Source organism: Haemaphysalis longicornis, unplaced genomic scaffold (assembly GCF_048455015.1).
Source record: "Haemaphysalis longicornis isolate Haplotype H1 unplaced genomic scaffold, Haemaphysalis longicornis Haplotype H1 scaffold_8, whole genome shotgun sequence".
Taxonomy (NCBI): domain Eukaryota; kingdom Metazoa; phylum Arthropoda; class Arachnida; order Ixodida; family Ixodidae; genus Haemaphysalis; species Haemaphysalis longicornis.
Genome location: NW_027526445.1, coordinates 37,736,171 through 37,753,649, shown reverse-complemented (window position 1 = coordinate 37,753,649; position 17,479 = coordinate 37,736,171). Strand labels below are relative to the sequence as shown.

At 44.6% G+C, this 17,479-nt stretch overlaps 1 pseudogene; it reads left to right on the top strand.

Annotated features, from left to right (window-relative positions):
• The first annotated feature begins 411 nt into the window (after positions 1-411).
• Positions 412-1,076, top strand: LOC144148248 (uncharacterized; annotated as a pseudogene).
• The last annotated feature ends 16,403 nt before the right edge of the window (positions 1,077-17,479 follow it).

Sequence of the window (17,479 nt, the reverse complement as noted above, 5' to 3'; positions counted from 1 at the left end):
TGAACTTGCTAGTGCCCAGTCAGAGCTAGCAGATGCAAGAGAGAAGCCAAAGCAAAGAGCCTGGAGCTCAGCATGCTTCAGGATGAGCTAGTCACTGCGCAGCAGTGCTTGCAAAAGTTGAAGGAGGGGTAGGAGCCATTCGGAATTGAGAAATTCAAGCAAAGTAACGACGACATCCAGTTTTACACTGGACTGCCCGGCTACGAGACTTTTGAAGAGTTACTCGAGTTCCTGGACCCTGGCGACAACGGCGAAAATATGATACGCCATCACAACACCAGCACCACAAAAAACGGAGGTTATAGGGGCAGACCACAGAAAGTCAGCATACAGAACCAGTTTTTCATGGTCCTCGTGAAGCTCCGCCTTGGTATCTTTCACCAGCATCTCGGACATTTGTTTGACGTTTCCATGAGCACAGTGTCTCGGATCTTTTCTGTTTGGGTGGATTTCATCTACCTCCAGCTGGGAGAGCTGACCTTATGGTTGTCACTGAGAGCTATTGATGAGGCAATGCCTCGGGCTTTTGTGGAGAAGTACGCATCCACGCGCGTGTTGCTTGATGCAGCAGATATCAGGTGCGAAGTGCCATCATCATTTGTGACGCAGTCTGGCCTATACTCTCACTATAAATCCACACACACGTTCAAGGGACTGGTCGGAGTGGCTCCGCATGAGTACGTTACGTTTGTTTCCGAGCTATTCACGGGATGCACATCAGACAGGGAATGTGTGATACGAAGTGTTTTTTGGAGGGAGAGTTTGAGGAAGGGGACTCCATTATGGCAGACAAGGGCTTCCGAATTGATGACCTTTTGGAGGACGTAGGTGTGAAGCTGAATATTCCACCCTTCCTTCAAAGAGAGCAATTCACAGCCGAGGAGACTCAAGAAACCCAGGACATTGCTGCACTTCGGATACATGTGGAAAGGCGAATCCAGCGTATCAAGTGCAACCACATATTTGATCGCCCTGTTCCGATGTCGTTGGCCCCGTTGGCTAATCAGATGTTGGTGATTTGTGCTACTCTCAGCAACTGGCAGTCGCCTATAATGCAAGAGGCGGAAGGCAGTTAGCTGTGGTGCAGTGTGCATTCTAAATGTGTATTATGGAGTTCTGTTTATGCACTGCACAGTGGACAAGCACGCAGTAGCCATTGAGTGCCTGACTTTTGTTTGTTTTGTAGAAAGTTGCTTTTTCATAGAAGTGCCACCGTGTGTGTTGGAGACACAAGTTATTATTGGCGCTGACACTGCACTTGAGCTTCTATGAAGCGCACTGTCTGGCAAGCTGGTTGCAGCAAGGCAAAGGGAGGTGTGCTGGAATCTGTACACAGTGCAATAAAGCACCGCCACATTGTAAGTTCTTTTTGTTGATTGCACAAGGAGGCTACTTGGAGGCTGGACAACTAAACGGCAGCCTCGTGACTGCCAGTCTCCAGGAACGGCAAAAGGGTGTTAAAATAAAAGTCGTTTAGCTGGTCTTTCATAGCCTCCCATTCGGCGCGGTTCAGCCGGATTCGTTCGATGCGAATGAAATCCTTTCCATAGACAACAAAGTCGCCCCAGCTTAGTGCGGACACCCCCATCTGGCCTACTATTTGCGCATAATAGGAGTTGTCTCGTTTGAACCTTGGGCCATTTTCTGTCAGCTCGCTGCAGAAAGAGCTGCTTGCCAGCTCATCCCCCTTTTTGTCCCGAAGGGTGTACGGGCACTTGATCTCGAGCACCCCATACGACCCCTCGGCTGGGTCGAAGACGAGCCTGTCAGGCGATGCACCGAGCCAAGGAAAGGTGGGGTTCACCAGCAGGCCACAGGGGAGGACTGTCACGTCATGCCCCGTGGTACGGAGCACCTCTTCATAGCGCTTAACAGCCATGGGCTCGTTGGAGATGCCGTGCCTGCATACAAATACAACAGCCTGTCACAGTGCTGCCCCCCGATACAAATAGCAATAGATGGTGTACTCGCCTGCCTTAAATGTGCTTGCTCAACTAGCCTGGCAGTGCAGGGAAGTTTAGCTTATATACAGGGTGGCTAATGCAGTGACACCGAGTAATGTAGATGACTTAATTGTCTTGAGTTGCTTTGCATTTGCAGAAAATTTGGAGGAAAATATCTGCTTAGAAATACAAAAATTGTGTTCATCAGGCGCCTGCGAACAGCACAATCGCCTCCTGCCCTCCCTCTCCTCACCCATCCAACTCCACAAAGCTTCCAATAGTTTCTTACGTGAATGCGCTGTGTGTGTTCCTGCGTCTGTCAGTTTTTAGGTGCTTCTCTGCATTGTTAGTGTTCGTGTGCACTTTTGTGTCTGCACATCTTTCACTCATATTTTCCCCTCTCATCTCCATATGGAGTAGGAATCCAAGCTCACTGCCAGGCTAACTTTTCCTTATCATTAAAAGCATCCCACCTCCCTCATCCAGGCATATGAATGGTTTACTGTCCCTCCAAACATACCCTGTAATTTAACACAGCAGTCATCAAAATATTACGAATGTATACACAGCAAAACAGCAATGAAGAGGATTCTTAAGCATTATTTTTGTTTTTCATAGTACTGCTGCAAAATGTACAGCCCACAATAAATTACAAAACTTAAAATTAGAATTACTTCAAGAAACATTATACATCTATACAGTAAGGAAAAAACCAGTGAGAAAAAAAAAACCTCCTGCAGTATGTCTTTGAAGTATTTAAAGGGAAGGTGAAGCGGTTTTAGAATTAAAAGAAAAGTTGAGTAGCAGCAAGTACACATTGAATAGTTCCCGTGTAGGAAATATTTTCGCAATACATGCAATAGAAGCGGCGCAATGAGCAAACTAAAATGGCCCGATGCCCCGCCCCCATCTCGCCGCGCCATGCCGGAAGACCGAAGGGCGCGGGCGAAAACCGACTGAAAAACGTCATACCTGGGCTTCCGGTCGGATCGGCCGCCTCGGCCATGCTCTTTTCGCCATGTTTCCTTGTGAATGATACTTGTCGTTCTTGGGGTTGAAAGCACTCATTCGTACAAGTTTCGTGTTCAAAAAGTATGCACGACCGCCAAACGAGGCATACGTTATCATGCCCTATTCCTAAGCAGAATAATGCCATGCCGGGATGCTTGATAACATACGGAAGCGACAGCCGAGGTGGCTGTGCTTGATGACAGAGAATATACTACACTACGTTAAATACTTTGTAAACCGCTCCAATGCGGTTTTTTTTGTTTTTTGATGCGACGGACGGGAATGTTTACATTAGATTCTAGTTTTAGGAAGGATGGGGAATACTGCTGTACTTTGGCCGGGGTTGTTTCGTTCCATTCCAGAAACCAAGTCACATTTGTTCAGGAAATACGTGTTTCGTTAAACGCGTCAGTTTTCTTTCCCTATGGGCTCAGGACAGTGTAAAAAAAAACAATTTTTTGGCGAAACTAAAACAAGGGGCCAATCATAGGCCAATCCTGATAGAAGTTCCCTCCCGGCTAAGAGATAAACAGTATTCCTACGAAGTAAAAGAACGAAGACAACCAGATTACTTATTTTGCAAGTATACATGTGACGATAAGGTGATGTTTGTCTAGAATAAAAAAAAACACCACTCCGAACCACCACCGTGCCATGTTTTTGTGTTGACTGCGGGGGCCTAATTTTTTTCCCAAGATTCCGTGTGGCTGCATATTATAACCTGGCAAGGACTTGTCACTGAACCTCAAGTGTGCTCCAGTGATAGTCGGTGATATATATAATGATGATACTAAAAAAATTAGGAGAGAAGAGTAAATATACGGCCTCTGTCCGACTAGCGCGGTAAACGCTTAAATCTAGAAATGCTCAAGCAGGCTAACGATTCATCATCACAAACGTTTGGTGATTGTTACCTAAAGTAACGTAACTACAACGTAACTGCCTTGTCCGACTGGTCTGTTAATTATAACGAGGGGGCCGTAATATTGTAGCAGAATGCGCAACGCACAAGCAAAAATCAAGCCCTACTACAGCCAATAATGCTGAGCAGGCACTAGTATGCTGCAGTGTTTTCAGAATAAATGCATGTAAAGCAGTAAGACACCACTCATCGAAGTGCAGCTAGCAATCGCGGAGGCGCCGTAGCGCCGCTGCCGAAATGGCGCGCGCGTGTGAGTCTGTGTACGGGGATGAGTAATGGGGCTGGGGTGGGCGACAATGAACAAAGGAAATGCGGAAGCAGAGTCTGCTTGTTGGTTTATGGGTGTACTGGCAAGATGTGTCTCGCATATACGTTTACAGCGCATGAACGCTATTTTTTCGCGCAGAGCACGTACGTGCTTTTCACTGGTAGATTGGTTATAAAACGCCCATTAATCTTCGGCATAAATGGTTTTGTGTATAATAAGAAACAGTTAAGGCAGTACCTAATATTAACATAAGGTATAAAACCCCCCTATGCTGGTTGCCTAATTCAAAAATATTTTGATGGAACCCAATAGTCGACGTCAGAGTCGCTGCTTTGGGGTTCTCTGTCGTGTAAAGCAAATTTGAGCTCCAAGGTAATTGAACGAACAGCACGGGGAATATATAAAACAAACTTCCAGTCATGTGCGAAAATTAAACTGCAAGCTAAATTGCCGTAAAGGCAACCGTGCGATCGTTAGCAATGCTTCCGACAACCCGCGCGGCCGAAGGGTGTCCTCCTTGACGTCATGACGGGCGCAACCAACCAGGGGCGTCAAAAGACGAAAAGCGCGCGTCTTTCAAACGGGGCCGCGATTTTGCAAGATAAATGCCACTTGGACTCATGTACGATAAATTTCAATGTGATATTCGGAATCAGCGTGCAGGAAACTATATAACTGTTAATCTAACTCACATTTTTTGGAAAGTGCTTCAGCTTCCCTTTAAATACGTTAAATTCTCCACATTATCATTACAAGTGAGTTTATGCACCTGATCGGAGCCACCCGTGAAAGGTCCCTGCTCGCTGTCAGTGACTGGAGGCCTTTCACAGACCACTCCCTCCGCATCAGCACAACACCAAAGTTGGAGGACGTCAGTCTCAGGCTCCGCTCTTTTGCCCACGTTGCGCTGTCGGACTGTTGCCGCGTGTCACGCTCCAGGGCCAGCGATGCCTGCCGCGATGTCTCTACCTTCTGCAGGGTGTTGAGAAAAAGTAAAAACAGTCAAAAGCGGTAACTAACCTCTGTGTGCTGAGGTTCACCAATAAAGACAAGATGAGCACAATTGAATGCAAGCCATTTAAGATTTTCTTTAGTATAGACTAGTGTGTGAAACCCACCAGAACCACCTACACTGGTTGATTAACACGTGTCCATCACTTCGAGTGGTTGATCAATTCGCTCTTGCGCTGCACTTGGCTAGCCTCCTGGTTAGCTCTGTTGGTAGAGCAACTGGTGTGGTTAAGCAGTGGTCCACGGTTCGAATCCGGGACCAGGACGAATTTTTCTTCCAAGTGAGAAGTTTCTGAGAAAGCTGTATATCTTTCCTTTGTAGCCGTATGGCTGCACTGAGGTGGATGTCAAACTTTCCTTCGTAGTATGTGAAACCTAAATAACATGCTGTGTCAGACAAAATGCCAGCAAATATAGAGCACAGGAGTTTCATCGTTTTAGACATGGCAACAGAAGTGAATGAGTGCCCACGTGGAAACAACTCGGTGGGTCTCGGCATGTGTGCCAGGAAGTACGTTGGCATACCTCAAGGATTCTGCTGCCTCCTTGGTGGGAAGCTGGTAGCCATGGCAGCGCGTCCTTGAAAAGGTCTGCCGCAGGCACCAGCTGGGTGTACGGCACAGACACTGGCCCAATGCCCGACAACTGGGCACTGAAACCATGCGGCAGCAGTGCCTGCTGGTAGGCAAGTGGGGACGCTGCTTGGGCCACTCCGTACTTTGTCTCCTTGCTCGAATCTCCTGGTGTCAGCAGCAGGCCCCGAGCAAAGGTATTGTTCGGGTTCCGTGCGAGCATCCTGTGGCACAGCCGCTCCTTGGCAGCTGCTTGCTGCTCTGCAGTCCGTGGACGTGCCCTACGCTCCGTCGGCCGGGCGAGTTTCGGGACGCTCAGACCGCCTTCCCGTACGCTCCGCCAGTCAATGCCCTGGATGGAGCTGCCCCTGATGGCACTGCTACGGGGCACCCTCCACTGCTGCGGCAAGTCAGTGCAAGCTATGTGCTGGGGTGCTTCTTAAAAGCCTTTGGACTGCAGGAGGGCAACAGTCCGCAGCATACCCATCAGGTGGTTGCAGGCAACCTTTCCTGCAGGGCATTCACAGCTCCCATCAACCACTTCTCTGTGCTGGACAACTGCGGCTATCACGCTGTATGGTGGGGCCGTCTTTCTCTTGCTCCGGTGGCACTGTGCCCGAACGAACACAAGTCCACGGCTGAAATGAAGTGTTCACAATGTGAGGAGTTCTCTTAACTTACGTTACAAATGAAACAACCGATACAAACCCAGAAGCTGCAACATGCACCCCTAACCATACATTGCTTGTTAATGGAGGTATGTTATAAGGCCGCACTACCTAAATCGGATCTTGTTTTTTTTTTCGCTCAAACGGTCGCTTTCTTTTCATTTGCTCAACCCCCTCTGCCACAAAATCCTTAAGGCCCGTTCACACTTGCGACGAAATTTCTGTCACGGCGACAAAAATTGGCCCGAACCAAACGACAAAAAAAACGACCGCGCGTCAAAGCGACAGAATGCCCGTCGCTTTCGTAGCAAGTGTGAACGACCCTTACTTCCCTGCTTCACAGGCGCGATCCCCCGCTGCTAACCAAGTGTCGATGTAGCACATGAAAGGCCGCAGCAGTTACGACGGTTCTAGAGCTGTGCTTTCGCGCTGAAGCACAGCGTTTCCTCGCCTCGTATAAGGGCTGGCGCATGCGAAACGGAAGACTCGAAAAGCGTTTTGTCACAGATCAGCTAGAAGCGGGAGGCAACTGTTCCAGTTCCGCCCGGCTCTCCTGCCCGTGTAGTCGCGTACTTAGGTTCGACGACGAAAGCACGCCCCAGGATTAACCTCCCCGCTTGTACGGAAGCGCAAGTAACTCTCGCAATGTTTCCTTCAGTGTATCGGCTGCTCACGGTCTACGAATGCTTCAGTTGTCACGCTGTGAACACGACGAGAAAAAAAAACAATGCGGCCTGACGGTTGACCATTCTTATTCGCGATGCTGCCAAGAATCTTTCACGTTCACTTGTGCTGCGGCGGCTGAACAGTCGCAAAGGCGAAGGAAAAAGCCTTACCTTCGCTGGGAGCTGTTCGTCCTCACCGTCGACGGAAGCACGTAGGACTCAACGCTGAAATTATAACTTCTCTCGAATCCTCTTTCGGTGGCCGACCTGCTCGAGTAAAACTCGACAAGTTTCTCTTCCCTGAGTGGCGGTAGGCAGGATAAATTGTTCTCCCACCCGGTAATGGGAAAAACAATCTCACAAGAACTTGCCATGCTACCTCAAGAAGAGCGAGCGGGCGAGAGACGTTCCTTCACAATGGCGGTGGCACACAGTGTTGCCAGCGGCGCACAGGGTTGACGCCTTTTTGAAAGGGGTCTATTGCGAGGAAAGAAGTGATCAATCGACTAAGTGATCAATCGACGAGTAGGTATTTTTTACACATTCACTGTTTTTTAAAGATAACAAGGACTAAACATTCTGTAAACAAAGTGTGTACTACTTTGTAAATGTTTTTACCTTATACAGGTATTCTATACCAGTTGGGCGCTTGTGACTTGAAACAGGTCTGTGAGCTACTTGAACGCGCATTTTTTGTCTGTCCTTGCCTGTGCGTTCGTTTCTCAGTCTGAAACTCGAAGCAGCCACTCAGATGCAGCACCGAAAAATTCGGAAACGGGAAGATTCTTTTTTTCAGGCCAAACGGTTGAAAACCGCTCAATCTCGTAGCATACAGTGCACTTCTAAACATTGCTGTGCAAAAATGAAAGAGACTCAATGATTCCGGACATCAAAATATTATTTGTATAATGCTCTTTTCTTTTAATTAGAGATATATCTACGTGGGTTTCATATTGACTGTAGCAAATAAAGAATCCAAGAAAGGAATATTTTCACCCAGAATACCAACATAGCTCAAGGCAGATCCTACAGCACGTGCACAATTCTAACGTGTTAAACAGTAAAGAAATGATTCAGCAGATGCGGACGAACAGTGGTATTGCCGTGACATTTAATTGCCCTCGGCGGACATCCATCGCCCTAATTACGGCAGTGGCGAGAGGGGAGGAGACGGGTGTGACAAGAGGATGGGATATAGAAGAGGAGCATTGAAGTGGCAGTTACGGCAGAATATTATCGTTATTTGCCGCATTTGCATCAAAGCGAGCAGATGAGCGGACAATTTTCTGGCACGCGTGTTGTTAACCTCTGTAATGTACATTTCACTCACTGCTCTTTCAGGGAGCCGTGTAGAACTTCGCTTCAGCTGGCCATTTTATTATTCTTTTTAAATAAATTCTTTCTTTACGCGGAGTTCCAGATTACAATGAGTTGTTCTCGCGTTTTACAGGGGATTTATACACCCCTCTCCACGGATATTATTCATCAATCAATAAAAGCGGCTCATAAGCATCGACTAGGAAGTATTAAAATGAATTCAAGTAGTGTCAAATGAGTGTTCCGTGTGAGGAGACTGCTAAACAAGACCTATGCGCATTTTGGGGAAGCACATACCCGGATTTCCCACCCGAAATCCGGCCTGTGCAGTCGTGTACTTCCTATAATAAAGGCCACCCGCACCTTGACGCTGAGCCCTTTACTGACGAATCTTTCCTTCGCTGTTTTTGTAAATGTGGCTGTGTGTCCATTTTCCACATAACCGGGGACATTTTCGCTTTTCGTTGTCCTGCTCTGCTCTTACGAGGCAGTGGAGTTTATATGCGCTGGTCCTTCAATAATTCATTTGTCAAACGTTAGCGCTTGGCCCGCTCTCGCCTCGTCCTCGTCCTAATTGCGCTATGTTTTTTGTATGACTTTTTCAACTTTCGCTCCAATGCGTGCGAATGTATTTGCTAAGTCAGGCTTGGCTAGGTGAAAAAGTCGCTGTGTTTTGTGTGTTTATTTATTTATTCATAGAAACCTTACAGGCCCCATTTGATGGCATGGAGTAAGGGGGCATTTGAAAACATAATAAGAGAACAAGCGTTAATTTAAGACAGGAACATTGTATGAGCCAAATATAAACGCATTATACATATTTCGAAGCACTAAGTGGTTAATTTGTCAAAGTACATGAGCAATTGTGGTTGATGAGACAGCCAAAAAGCATACATTTTATGAGAAAAAAAAGAAACAACACAACATAGACAGAAATCCAAATAATATGCAATACAGAAAAAAAATGTCAACAGCATTATTTAGTGTGAAGCGTGAGTAGGCGGCGAAACGTTTTGGGCTTAAATATGGAAGCAATGTTTTTAGACAGATCAATACTGAGGCGAATGACACGAGGCAGTGTGGACGTATTACAGGCACTGGTTTTACCGTATATGCGCATGAAAGTGGACTGAGTGTGCAATCTGCGTGAAAAAAATGAGGTATTTGAAGTTGTAACCGTGTTCGTTCATAGGTGAAGATAAATTTATGGAAAAAGCACAAAACAGCAATATAGCGGCGGCTGTCTAATGGCGGCTGTTACAGGTGTGGTTTTCTTTGTGTTATGCTGGAGATAATATTGTAGTTACCTTATATAAACCGGGCTGCTCTATACTGTATTATTTCTGTCACATTTATTACGTATTTCTGGTGAGGACACAAAATGATCGGAGCGAATCCCAATTGTGGCCGGATATATGTTTGAAAGGGTAGTTTACAAATATTAGTAGGGGAATTTCGCAAGTTGCGAGGCAGATAACCTGGCGAACGTTAAGCTTTGGCGTATAAAGACGTGATACGTGTGACCTATCAAAGATCGGCTGTAAGAAGGTACTTGTACGAAGAAGTATGGGAAAGCAAAATGTTATTAAGGGGATAAGATAATTCGGAATTTACATGTTTATTTCTCAACACAATGCCTCGCCCTTTGTAAAGTTCAATGTCATGAGCTGTTTGTTGCACCAATTACAAAAAAATGTTAGTATCTGCTCTAAGTGCTAAGTGATCATCAATGGTGCTAATGGGACGCTAGATAATACAGTACTCAGCAAAAAGACGCATGCAGGAAGTTATCCAAGCCGGTAAGTCATGAATCTAGATTAAGAAGAGTAAGGGCCTTGTGGCACACCGTAAATAAGAGAATAAAGTGTGGAAGAGAAATTGTTAACCACAATGAAATGTTGCCGAAAAGAAAGGAAGTTTCGAATCTAGGATAATGTTAAATAGTCAAGTCGTAGAGCAGATAATTTAGAGATTAGGCAGCAGTGGGGCACGCTGTCAAAAAACTTTGGAAAAGTAAAAAAAGATAGTCAGTTTGCCCGTTACCGTCCAAGTGAAAGTGCGTTAGTCTTTGGTTCAAACAGTTGCATACCACAAGAAAATCCCTTCGGAAAGCCATGCTGATTAGTAAGAAAGTTATTGTTTGTTTCGAGGGGGTTCTACACGTCAGAACCGATTATGTGCATTTTGCAGCATAGGCAGGTTAAATATATGGGTCGACAGTTCTCAGGCGAGTGATTATCTCCAGTTTTGTGCATTGGTAATATTTTTCCTAGTAATCAGTCGGCAGGTAACTTTCCAGATGTTAGGAAAGATTGAAATATATGGCATAAGAACTTGCTTTCTATAGCGAGTGTGTTCTACAATATATTCGAATTATTGTTATCGAAACCGGATGATGTAGATGTTTTAAGGTTTCTAATGAGTGATTTAAAACCTTCCACAGGGATAGTATTGAGTTTGATATATGCGGCGCCAGTTTCGCGAAACTTATAGCATTAGAATAGTCTTCCTTGAGTGAAAACAAGCAAAAAAACTTAATGAATAGTTTGGGGCAATCGGCGTCAGGAATGCGTAGGTTGCGTATTACGTGTAGGGTTATTGTGTATGATTTTCTGGCCGGAGATATAGCTCGAGAAAAAATTTTGGGATTTGAATTCAGCTGGGATGGTACGTCTTGCGAGCAGTAATCTTTCGCTAGACATATTGCTGAGCAGTAGTTTTCCAAAATATATTTGTGTGTCTGCCACGCCTCACCACTGCGCGCGCATTTAGCCCTTTTGTACGAATGCTTCTTTTTGTTTCTTAGTTTGCAATGAGTCTGTGTGAACCACGGGCTGGATTTATCGTTAGTTGTGGACTCTAGCGGAACGTAGTTGTCTACTAGCGCTGAAAACTTGTCCCTGTAGAGTACCCAGTGTTGATTTACGAATAGAAAATAAACAGATGTACAAAAATTTGTTGAACAAAATTCTTCTTGTTGAGAGTTAATCTTACCTTATTCACCTTTGTTGGAATGGCGTATTTGTTTCATTGTTATGGCAGACACAGGTTTGAGGATTCTAACAGGTTATTGAAGGAGATTATGATCACTAAAGCCGTCCATATTTGAAAGCGATCTTACTATGTCAGGAGCGTTTGTGAAAACCAAGGCTGAGATATTGGAAGCACCGGTGTGTTCTTTTATGATTTCGAGATGGTTAAAATGTAACGTTAAATTGATCAGTTCCAGGGTCCCATGACATGAAGAAGTATGTTCCTAATCAATGAGTGGAAATTTGCAATTGCCAAAAAGATAAACATGGTTGGCAGGACAGAGATAATGGGCTATAAAAACGCTTCCTCGGGAGTCATTCAAATAGGCATTATGAGAAACTGGAGCGCGGCAATATGCGCCAATCATTACCGCACTGGACAACAAAGGAAATGCAGCCCAAGCAAATCCCAACAGAAGACATGGAATCTATACAACAAGACTGAAGTATCTTTATGGCAATAAGTACGCCGCAACCGGGCCAGTCGATGTGATAATTTTTATAGATGTTGTAACGATTATTGTCTGGTCGTATTTCATTACCGCGGATTTCTGGATTCAACCGTGTCTCCATTAGTACTACAATATCCGGATCGCTATCATCTAGAAACGAACAAAGTGTGTCCCGTTTAGGTAACAAACATTGGATGTTAATGTAGGCCACTGAACGCGAGAGAGGAGTTTGCGGCACGAAAGGCAGCTTTTACAAGCTTGAGTTCGCATTTAGCTATTTCGTATTTTTCATTTCTAAATATTTATCACAATTGTAAATATAAACATTTTAATCCACGCAAATTTAAATCCACGTTTCAACCAACGTAATAAACTGTTTGGGAACCTCCCAGACAGTATATCGAACGCCGGTTTATCAAACGCCGTGTTATTGAAAAAAAAAATCCCGGTTTACGTAACGCCGTTTTATAGAATGCCGTTTTATCGAACAACTTACGTGTGTTTATCGAAAGTGTGGGTTTGCGGCTTTCATTGTACTTTTCGAGGTTTATTTTGTTTAACTGGCCACCGCAATACCATAACGTGCAGTTTGCTTCATTCTACATCGTCTCTGCCGTGCAATAAATAAAAAACTTGCATATATAAGCTTACACTTCTTTCCTGTGCTTTCGATCACCTTTGTTTCACTTTGATTATCAAACATTTTGGCGCTGTGATTGATTGCACTCAACAATGTATATGCGCTGTGTTTATATTACAGAATTTGTATTATAGTAGCAACCCTAACCACTTGAGCAATATTCCTTAGATGTGTATCGGTGCATTGAAGGTGGATTTTTCAAATACATCCCATTCGCCGTCGTTCATCATAAAGTGATCCAAAATCTTGTCCTCCCTCTATTTTTCTAGTTCCGTGGTTTGCATGCGACTCCTATTGGGATGATGTGGTCACATTGTTTGCATCTAATAAATATCGGACCAAGAACTTCGGTAAGATTAGCGCTACATGAATGGAACAAGGGCTGGGGTTCCGATAGCGAAACTGAAGTCCCAACCGAGGTAGGGGAGTCTTGGAAAACTCGTCACGAGTGAACCCATCACAGCCAACTCGTCATAGATGAACTCGTCAAGTAGCACAATTCGTCATATGTCATCTCACGCTAAGGGATCTCGTACTCAGTACAAGTTCACAATTTCCCATCCAGTCACGATTACGTTTTTGTGTTAATCATGCTCAACTAAAAAATACAGGATTTTGAATAATTCTTTACTTATGTGTCAAGACTCTTACCCCCCTTCTTCGATTCACCAAACCTACATTGCCCTGATGGCCTTGGAGGAACAGGCCAGACCAGGCAGCGCATTTGGTTGGTTTTTTGTCTGCTTTGTTTAGGAAATCACACGTGCCATATTAGATTTTGTTTGCTCGTTCTCAATTTTTTGTAATTATACATTTTTATTTCAATGTAAATGGGTGACGGCGCTGTATCTAGTACGCCTATATGATTTCTGTATTTTTGGTGTGTACTAGTTTGTTCGCAATGTTTTTATACCTTATGTTAAAAAGGTACAAGAGTGTCCACTACACACACGAAAAATGTTGCGCTGCACGAGGGGGAGAGAAATAAAAACGGACCAATCTGTTGTATGGGTATTATTTTGTAACTTTTTTCTCGTTAGTTCTAATCAAGGCATCGATAATAGTAGGACAAGGCTTGGTAACCATTCAGAAACTGATCTCAGTGCTCATTAAGTAAGAGGAATGCAAAAATTGAGTGAGAATTTTGCTATCGTTCCGGTTTAGTTTTTGACAATCGACCCACAAACTCCAAGAAGTGCCTTACTTATGTAGAACATACGAGACGAAATAATTAGATAGTGCCTCGGCTATAAAGCGCTGCATACAAAAATGTACGAAGCATACAGAGGCGTTCTAGTCTGTACGCCAAAATGAAGTGATATGATTCGTGTTAGAGGGGGGACTAGAAACACAAGAGGATTCGTTATGGCAGTACCACCACCACAATTAACCGAACAAAAAATCTGTGGAGACAAGTTTCGCTCATCGCAAAAACAAAAAGCACCCGGGAAATAAAAGACTAATACAAAGACTACAAAGTCTCTTACATCGGCTCGCTGTGGAGAAAAGATTTGCAACTTACATAGCCAGGATGAAAATAAATATTCTGCTGCAAATTGTGTTTCATGAAAAGGCTGGCAAAAGCACTTTTGAATTAACGGCTTCGATAGAACCGCCGTGAATAAAACGGCGTTCTATAAAACGGCTGCGATAAGACGACATTCGATAAAACGGCGTTCGATAAACTTCTCAAACCCCTGATAAACACATTTTTGATAAAACGGCTTCGGTAAAACGTACGTCGATAAAACGTCATTCGTTGAAACGGCTTTCGATAAAACGGCTTCGATCCAAGGACGTTCAATAAAACTGCATGGGTTCAATTAACTGTCTGGACCCCCTGTGCAACGTGGTTTCACTGGCTTTTCAGCATTTTAAGCGCAAGATATAATAATATATGGTAATGAACGGAAAATGCACCTGGAAAAGAATAATAATATAAATTCGACGTTTCATTTCACTATGCAGCTATGTGAGCATTGGGCCTTCGTAAAAATTTCCAACATGTTGAATAATCACATGCCCTCGGCTCTCCCTCCCCGTCCGCCTGCAGCGTGGGTGGGCGTGTAGGGGAAGGGAGGAATACTGTTTGGTACGGCATAAACCTAAACTGTTTTACAAACTGCTTGATCGGAATGTAAAGCGGAGTTGGGGGTGCAATTTTTTTCGATATGTATGCACGCAGCATCCCCACTGCCCCCCCCTCCACTTACGCCACGGCACCCCTGTTCAGATTAAGGGCATTCAATATAGTTGAACAATTATTTCCACAGAGTGTGGTCATGTGCTTTGAAAACGCGACGTATTTTGAATGAACGGGGCTGTTATTTCCCATTACCTGACACTTCTGTGTTTCTTGTGCCCGCTGTTAAAGAGCGGCCGTTGTGGCTGATTCGAATGAAAACGTTACTGAGTTAAGCGACGGATGGCGGCAGACGAACGGCGAGAAATTTCACGCCGGATGAAGTTCGAGAACGTGGCTGGCGCAAAAATGTTGTACCATGCCTCTGGCTTTTGATTATAACGCGCCGCCCGTTTTAATAAATGTGAAGCGCAATGCAATTGACATTCAACAAGCTCCGACGCAAGTACCTCATGAGCCATGGGCACTCATATTCCTATTAACCAAAATGAAGATCTATCTCGCTGTTAACAAGTGTATTGCCCCATATCCAAGGATGATGCAGGGTTCTTCAAACAGCACAGTTTATTGGTGCGAACTGGTGCTCCGCCATGCAGCACGGTTCAGGTAGCTGTCCTGAAGGAACGGCATTTGTGAGCAGTGCATGGTGGCAGCGGTGTTGTGCCAGACGATCCTGGCGGCTGGCTCGAATTTATACTTCGCACCGCATGCGTCGTCCGTACACATGCCGAATCCGGGTTGTCAACGCGTTGGGAGCAGTTGCGTTCCAACACGGCGGGTATCGCAGCAGGACCGGACTAATCGGCTTAGGGTCTTGGTCGTGGAAAGGGAAAAAGGCAGGAATCGGCAGCCTATAACAGTGTGCCCTGAAACAACAGGATTTGTGAACAGCACATGGTCTCAGCGGTGATCTGCCCCTATTTGTCATTGTACCGCAGAATTTGAAGGCGACTGGTGCAGGAGGAACGGGCTGCCGCACTCTGAAGGACGAGGTCGTTATCTTTTCTGATAAACGTTTATGTCTCGCGATTATTTCGCGCTAGTAGGCTTCCATTATAGTGCATATATATTGCGATATTTCATTCATATGTACTGCACCATGTCTAATAGACTGGTTTAAACTAGCTACCTAGTTTAAATCAAATTTTCTTCATTTTCCAACTTCACGCGTCCGACAAAGTACTGCCTGCATCTAGGTTGTTTACAGATACCCTATGGCGTGAATTTGCTTTGGCACCTTGGTCATAGAGCATCCATGCGAATTTGGCAAGTAACTTCACGTACTCCGTTGCGGTTGCATTTATGCGCTGTATTACTGGTTTTGATGCGAGACTGTCATTACTTGCTTCTTTTAGTTAAGCACGCCGTACTCTGTTGCTGCGAATTGAAGAGAGCTGCCCTAGTGCTGAGTCCGTCAGCCTTGCCTTGTCTTAGCGAGTCCTCCGTCATTTAAAAGCGAACGTGACATGAATAAGAGAGCTCGAACGACGCCTTTCACAAAATGAGCTCTGTCCGCTCCTGCTGCGTCTTCCCGACGCTCTCTGTAGTCGACTGTAGTCTATTTAAAATCAAGACTGCCCCCGCTATACTACGCAATTGCACTCACAGAACAGCAAGGAACTCCGCCAAAACAAAAGTGTGCTACCACTTGATTTTGAAACTGTTTTAACCATAAATTTATTAAGAGTGTCAGAAAAAAATACACGAATTAATGTAATTTTCTTGGTTGAAGGTAAAAACTTCTGAAATCTGTCAAACACTTTCATTTGATATTTCAGGTACACAAACGCCTTTACACTGCCTTGTGTCTATGATTACAAAGTTTTATGCTAAATCCCTTTAGCAGCTAAATTTTGTTTATAAAATACTAATTCTAAACTTTCGGGAGGTTGGTTCGATGGGAATGAATTTTAAGTGCACAAATATTCCTCAAGTTGCTGAAACTCACATCCTATATGTAGTGTTATTCTCAAGCATCTATTCAGCTGCTTCTCCAAAAAATTCGTATGCAGCGAGCAACTGTGGCAGTAATCTATATGATGTGGAATGAGTGTGTCAAATAGAAAAAATGGCGCGTCAGTAATTGTTCGGGTTCGGAAAAAGTTTCTTTGTTATGGTTCACTTTCGGCTGGACAAAATATTGTACTGAACCTGTTCGCGAACTGCTTCGAAACTTTTAAACCGACTCGCGAACCGATTCCATCTAGCACAGTAGCGAGCAAGAAATGGTTAGTTGTTGAAAGGTAATTTAACAAACAAAATACCAAGAACATTGAAAATGATCCTTTTATTTCAATAAGAGATGGGCATTTCTAGCGACAATCCTAAATAATAGGGCAATATATAAGGAAAACCATTTGAAGCAGTAACTATTTACCAGCCCCTTTTTATCCCAGCCATCATGTGTCCCCGGAAAGTATAGTTTGCAGTGTTCTAACGAAGACGGATCAGCAGTGCCAGGCCGATCCATTTGATTTTCACGAAAAATATGTGTGTAGCTCCTTGTGCACAGCGGAGACATATTAGATTTGTTTGAAAAAAGAAAATTAAAGAGTGGTTGCGGCTTAGCTCAGCTAACATTGGATATACAAAGCTAACGTTTGGCTGAGTGTGGTTGGGTCTTGGTTTCTCTTTGTTAACGTTTGATGTAGCTCTATTGCCCAGCACGGCGAAAACCCGTTCCATCCCGTGCAAGGTTCACAAAAGAAGGTCCGGCCTCACTTTCATTCCCTGCGAAAGCGGCGTTCCTCTTTCATGGCGAACGCGGCGCAGGATGGGTCACAAAACCCGAGACGACCCATCGCCGCATGCATGACAGGCTGCGGGTTTGGTCTG